Genomic DNA, 7,987 nt, shown 5'->3' on the forward strand with positions numbered 1-7,987 from the left:
AAGAAACTAACTTGATTAGGTCTTCTCACAAGAACAAGCCAACTAAAAGATTTTTTTATATTTAATTATCTAATTAATTATCACTAATTAACTTCTAGAACTAAGGGACATCCCATATGACTCTCTAGCATAGCATACACCCTAGGTGAATTCCACTCCTTAATTAACATGACCTTTAGGCTTGACATGTGTCATTTTTTGTTTGCTCTTGTCTAGGATTCTAGATCTTTAACTTGTTAACCATTAGAAAAGACATGTTTCTTGCCATATCATCATCTTTAGACCAACACTATGTTGGTGGAGTTGTCTGGATCTAGAGCACTGGATCTGAATCTACTATGATATCATGTACCGTAATACATCCACCACGCTTCGACGTACCTTATCTCCAAAGTCCAAAACCGAGAAATTTATTATTAAAGTCAAACTCATATTCCCATGTAGTAGTGTCTTTGCCCCTCTTGTCCTACTCTACAAGATGTTTCTTCATCATGCGATCATGCTTGTAGAGTCTTTTGGTCTTCAAAATACTAGTGGGGTGGGGCTCCCAATCCTCTTCATGGGAGCTTCTATTACTGTAGGCGACTCACCATAGAACAACTTAGGACGGGACTTGCGAAACACAAGGTGTATCCACACCTCACTAGGTAGAGCTAGGCGGTAGGCTAGCTTTCTATCTCGCAAAATTCTATGACACAGATCGAAATACTTTGACATGAGCTTATGGTAGCTCTGGGCAAACAGTGTCTTCTGGCTCCTGAGCTTCATTTTCAACCAAACCCAATCTTCTACCTTAAACGACTTGTCTGAATGACCTTTGTCATAAATTTGTTTTATACACTATTAGGCTTTGGTAATATTCTGCCTTAAAGTAACAAGAATCGCATCCTGCGTTCTCAGGTCTAGATTAACTTTGGGAGATGCAACACTTTCATGTTCATAGGCCATCACCAACGGTGGTGAAAATCCATACAATGCCTCAAATGAAGTCATTTCAATAGCTGAATGATGACTCGTGCCCATGGAAGAAACTAAAGTCATTTGTTCAGGCATTCTCCCACAAAACATTGAAGATACGTCTTAATTACCTTGTTCACAATATTCGTTTGTCTATCTATCTGTGGGTGATTGGTTGTACTATAGTTCATCCTGGTACCACTCAAGGCAAAGTAGGAGGTTCAAAACTGACTCAGGAAAATTGAGTCTTGGTCAATAACAATTTTTCTGGGCAAACCGTGAAGCTTGACCACATGACTCACAAACCGGCATGCGACCAACTTGATCAAGTACTCTCTGGGGCAATGGGATGAATTGTGTATATTTCAAAAAATGATCCACCACTATCATAATCACTTCTTTTCGCTCACAAGCAGGTAGGGCTTCCACAAACTCCATGGATATGTCCTGCCAAGCATGCTCAATAGACAACAATTGTATTTATTTGCCTAACATACCAAACACTTTCACACATACTTGCTTCATACCCGGCCAATAAAACAATGCTTTCAGCTACTACTGCTACATCTTGAACACTCCTCCATGTCCATCATTGTGCACTTCATGTAGGAGACTTTGGAGTACATCATTATCAGGCATAATATAGATCTATCATTTATAAAACATAACCTCACCTCTAACCATGTGGTTATGGTGCCTCTCCGGCTCTGAAATCAACTCACTCACCATCCGTTGTATACCCTTATAGCTCTTTTGGGTTACACATGTTTGGTTCTAAATCGAATAATCAATAGTAGTGAGAAAGTATAAACTTGAAAACTCCTCGAACTATTTGGATAGGGCGTCAGCTGCAACATTTTCCTTGTCCTTCCACTGGCTAACTGTGGTGACACATTGCCCCATAAGGTACTCGAGGCTTTGGTAGTTGGTACAAATCACAAACTTTCGCCCCAAGAGGTACGTGCACCACTTTTTTATAACTAATATGACAACCAACATCTCCTTGTCATAGTTAGATAAGGGCCGGCTCTTATTTAGCAGTGCCTTGCTCATAAAGGCAATGAGGTGTTCTTCCTGTGAGAGGACATCACCAACCCCACTATCACATGAATTCATCACTCTACACAACAAACACCTTAGAACTCTACACAACAACCACCTTAGAGAAATCTGAGTGTTCTTCCTGTGAGAGGACATCACCAACCCCACTATCACATGCATCACTCTTCATAACAAACACCTTAGAGAAATCTAGCAAGGCAAGAACTGTGGCTTGACACATCTATTCCTTTAACCTCTCAAAATCAATAATGGCCTTTCCGAACCACACAGAATTGCTCTTCTTTAAGAGGGAGGTCAAGGGTTGGTCTATGAGACCATAATCTCTCACGAAATGCCTATAGTAGCCAGTCAATACAAGAAACCTCTGAAGTACTTGAACAGTCTGCGGTAGAGGCCAAACCTTCATGGCCTCTATTTTTTCGGATCAGCCCAGACTCTTAAACGAGAGTCGATATGGCCAAGGTAACTTACTTCTATCAGTCTAAAGGGGCACTTAGACATCTTGGCATATAGTGGGTGCTCACTCAGTGTCAATAGTACAATTTGCATATGTTGTAAATGTGCAGGCCAAGTACAATTATGCACTAGTATATCATCGAAAAAGACCAACACAAACATCCTCAGCATCGGCTTGAATACATTATTCATAATCGCCTAAAACGTATCTGGCGCATTGGTCAAACTAAATGGCATAACTATAAACACGTACAACCTCTCATGTGTTCGGAAGGTTGTCTTGTAAACATCTTCACAGACCATGCACACCTGGTGGTAACCAGAACAAATATCTAGCTTTGTAAAGAAGTCCCTGTGCTATGTAACTCATCCAAAAACTCCTCGATAACTAAGATATGAAACTTATCTTTTAGCATAATTTCATTAAGAGCCTTGTAATTTGCACAGAATCTCTAAGAACTGTCTTTTTTCTTTACCAACAACACAAATGAGGAAAAAGGGCTTGCGTTGGGCCAGATAATGCTCTGGCTCAACATCTCCTCCAATTGCTTTTCAATCTCATCCTTTTGGGAGTGAGCATGTCTGTACAACCGAATTGACACGGGTTCTGATCCAGCCTTAGAAGGATTTGGTGGTCTTGAGATTTCATAGGTGGCAGTTAGTGAGTCAGTGTGTCTTAGCAAATACATCAGCAAATTTGGCCAATACTACAGCCTAATCAGCAAGACCGTCTATAGGGATCTGGGCTGGTCTAGACTCTACTATTTGGGTGGTGAGCAAGTATGCTACCTGGGTACCTTTCGACATTTTTAAGGCACCCTTAGACTGAATTTTCTGCATCGAAAGAGGTCTGATGGCAGCAAGGATGACTTCAAATTCATCTTTCTAGAAGATCAACTTCATGTTTCTGAAATCCCACACAACCTTCTCCAGGGTGCGCAACCAATACATCCCAAGTACGAAGTCCACCTTGTGAATATGCAAGACATATAAGTCTACCATGAACTTAGCTCCCTGGAAATACAAGCACACATCTGGGCAGACCTCCACACACTTAAGATGTGTCTTATTGTCGACCATAACATAAAAAATTGGTTTCTCCTTAAACTTGCATCCGATCTCTCATATACCACCCTCTCAGGTGAAGTTGTGGGTGCTATTAGTGTCAATGAGAACATTCACCTCCCGCGTGCTCATGTGACTAACAACTCACATCGAACTGGGCATGGTGACACTCAAGGGAGCATGGAAAGATATACTATTAGAATGACTCTCCCTTAGTATTATCCTCTTTATCATGTCGGTCCAACAAATCATTTTTCTTGGAATAAGATAAATAAAAGATGTGGTAGTTCTTGCAAGTGTGACCTGTAAACCACTTTTTGTTGCAATTAAAGCACAACCCTTTCTTGATTCGCTCTTCATACTGGGTGGGTGTAATTATTTTAACCTTAGGGGCCGATGTTGCCTTTGTTTGGCCAATTGATGCCTAGTCGCGTACATCGTTTGGTCTACTAGGCTTTCGAAAAGCTCAGAGCCTGTTCTTCAAGTTCTTGAGCTCTACATGGTGATTCACCATGACTATGGGCCCAAAATACTCTATGGTTCACTCGATAAATTTCTCCCAAGATGACTTGTCATGTACGGTGTCTAACCACTTATACCACTATAGTACGCCACCCTCAAAATGAATGATTGTCTTAGAAACACATGCTTCAACTAGCCCGTTGTGACAAGTAAAGAAGTGCTTCAATTTAAAGATCCACTCATACACGTTCTTTCCTATAAATATAGGGACCTCAAAATGAGGTTCCCTGACTCAATGTTGATCATGTGGTGGCTCGCCCAAAGGAGACTCAATCTAGTGCCCAAAATGGCAACCCTGAAAACCAGCTCCTTGTTTTGAGCCATGCCTAGGAGTGTGGAGGTTCTCCAACCAATCGACCAATGTTGAGACAATCCTCTCGATGCACTCAAGTTTGGTGTTTATCTCCGCAGTCCCCTATCATTGTCGAAAAAAGCTCAAACTGTGTCTTCTTAAAAAGTGCTTGAGCTTGCTTCGCATGCTTGCAAGCTTCCTCAGTCTTCCCAAACCATAGGGGTTGTGGTATATCCATTTGAAAGTATTCGCTTTGATACCAACTTATTGCACCATCTTTAAACTCTGGTGAAATCGGTTCGTAGCTTGAATATGAAGGGAGCCTCGAGCTAGCAACAGATGGGTATTCTAGTCTGAGCTTGATGGAAGCGAGATGATTATACTAGTGGTTTTTAGCCCTATTAGGTTGGGATAGACGTGTCTTAGGTAAAGATCCCATAGGATATGATGGGATAGAAGTCTAAGGGTATCCATGGTGTAGGAGATTTGTGACCGTGGTGTGAACAACCTTGCGAGGGTTGAACAAAAGGGGAGCTCATTTCTCATATTGTTTAATATTTGAATCATTTTCACCTGCCTGAGTCACCCAAGCAGTAGGTGGCCTGGGGAGAAGGTATTGACCCTTCATCCCAAGTTTGACTCTCATAGGGTGTGCATGCACCTTTAGCTGGTATGCTTTGTAAGGGCTTGGTGTCAATGACCCGCCTCAGGTTGGCCTCATAAGGGGGTAGGCCAGGCCATTAAGTGGTTTGCTTCTTCGTTATATATATATATATATATATATATATATATATATATATATATATATATATAGAGAGAGAGAGAGAGAGAGAGAGAGAGAGAGAGAGAGAGAGAGAGAGAGTAACTGAAATATGTAAACAGGTATGCATCAAGATTTTTATAGGTTTCCTTTATCTTATTTTTTTATAAAATTTCACGGTACAGATGTGATCTAAATGCTAGGTTTTATAGAAATAGAATCTTAGATCACCGAGGTACGATGTATAGGAAGAATCTTTTAAGGCTTGAAAATCAATGACTTAGAAATTTCATAAATAATCAAGCATACAAAATCACATTTATTGATCCGATTATGAAGATCCAATAGTTGATTCCAAGCAAATGGACCACGCCGAATGCATCTGCAAGATTAGATTTGCAAAAAATCTTATGAAAATCTAGGTTCATACTAGTTTACATATTTAAGTTTTCCTATATTATATATATATATATATATATATATATATATATATATATATATAGAGAGAGAGAGAGAGAGAGAGAGAGAGAGAGACTTAAATATGCAAATTAGTATGGACCTAGGTTACATATTTCAGTTTCCCTATAGAGAGAGGCGTATTTCCCTAAAAGCATCCGATGAGAAACAAACACTTTTTCGCTGCTGATAGCTCAAGATCAATGGCAAAAAGTCATTGTTGTTTTTAAAAGCTCCTTTAACAGCGATCACGACTGCCACTAAAGGCATTTTTTCTGCCAAACTTTTAGTGGCGGTCATGCTCTAAAGGTCTAAAAACACACACAAAAAAAAACAAATGGATGCATTGGGTGCATCGGACAATACACCTCTCTCTCTCTCTCTCTCTCTCTCTCTATATATATATATATATATATATATATATATATATATATATATATATATATATATATATATATATATATATATATATATATATATATATATATATATATTCAGTTATAGGTGCAATCTAGCTGGAATCTCATGATACATGTTGTGTTGACAGAATCTAATCTCATAAATGTGCTCAGCATACTCTATTTAGTGGGAAATAACCCTTGCATCATGTTTTTTCAATGAAAAAATACGGCTTTTTGAGTTGAAAAAATTGACATATTCATTGCCATTGATTTTTGCATAACCAGAAGACTATGTACATAGGTTGAATTCTCGTGATTCAAAGGATGGTTCCCACTAAAAAACAACATATAAATCACATCCATGGGATCATGGGTCATTTTGACCAAAAAATAAAGTTTACTAAGTCGATTGTAATTTCAATCAATTATATATATATATATATATATATATATATATATATATATATATAGTCACTGAAATATGAGAACTAGAAATATGGGCATTTCCAACATTTTTTTTTTTTGCAAATCCAATGGTGTCGATGTGCTTGGCACGGTGAATTTTCTAGGAATCAACCATTGGATGGTATGAATATTATGAGCCATTGATTTTAAAGCCTTCAAAAATCTTGAAAATCGGATGATTCAAGAAGGGATTCTTATAAAACCAAGCATGCAGATTGTTCAAATTTGAATTGTCTTTCTTCGCTGCTGCGAGGAGCCCTTCCTCACCGAAGCGAGGAAAAACACCGGATGGGACCCAACGACCACTCTGCCTTACGCGACCCACTTAAATTTGAATTGTTGAAATTGCTGGTCAGTCGTTATTGGAAAAGGAAATTAATGAATCAGACCCACCACTTGTAATCGTTGAGTATAGGAAAAGGAAATTAATGAATCAGACCCACCACTAGTCATCGTTGAGTATACGTAAAGTAAATTTTTTTTTTTTCAAAGGCAATCTGGGGATAGGCAGACCCCACCTGACGTGCATTAACAATTCCTACCAAACAAGTGGAGCCCCCGTTGGTGACCCATCAAAATAATTGAGACAAGTGGCTTCGTTCCATTAACACAGGTAAATAAAAAATAAAAAAAAATTCTACACCCATGCTGGGCCTTCGGATGGCAGTGGGTCTGGGAAAAAGGTGTTGACCCTTTTATCCCAAGTTCGACTCTTACCAAGTGTGCAGGTGCCTTTTAACTGGTAGGCTCGGTAAGAGCTTAGATGAAAATAACCCAAAAAAGTTTCGATTTAATGCAAATGGGGCTACAGTTGCCACGGGGACATTTGCTGTAAAAGTTATAATAGTAATTTTGCGATACTAAGTGCATATATTTATGAACTATGAATAAATCTAGTCTAATCTCGATGATGAGATTGAGAAGAAGAAAGATCGTATTCCAATGGAATTGATCGATCCCAACCGTCCAGGTGAATGCATACTGGCCATTCCCATCGATCAACATTCCTCACACATCGTAGGTCCGATTACAAATTTAGATCTCAAGAAACCATGATCCAGTATGTTGAGAAACGTGTAAGACATGCCTTATGTTGGGTGCCAAATCTATTGTTACAGTTTTTTAGGGGTGTCAACCGGTCGGGTTTTGGTTCGGATCCAGGTGAAACCAGATTTTCGGGTATAGTATCGGGTTTGGACCTAGGTATAATCGGGTCTGCTATAAAAAAACCACACCCAGACCCGATAAGAACTACATGAACCAAAACCTGGACCATTACCACTAAAACCATATTTTTTTTATCATTTTTACATTGAAATTTTGTGGGTCTTAATCGAAGTTTGTGTCGGATCTGGGTCTGGTATAAAATTTCACAAACTATAACCGGATCCATGTATTAATCAGACCTTTGGGTCCGAACCTGAGTCTTAATCTGGTCTTCTTATTCATCACCATACTCAAACCCTATAGGATTTGGTTCGGGTCAAGTCCAGGTAAATCAGGCCCATAAACACCCCTACAATTTTTCTTTGGCCGTTTTTTTTCAACAAA

Source organism: Nuphar pumila, chromosome 16, assembly GCF_984573655.1.
Source record: "Nuphar pumila chromosome 16, dmNupPumi1.hap1.1, whole genome shotgun sequence".
In the NCBI taxonomy this organism is placed as follows: domain Eukaryota; kingdom Viridiplantae; phylum Streptophyta; class Magnoliopsida; order Nymphaeales; family Nymphaeaceae; genus Nuphar; species Nuphar pumila.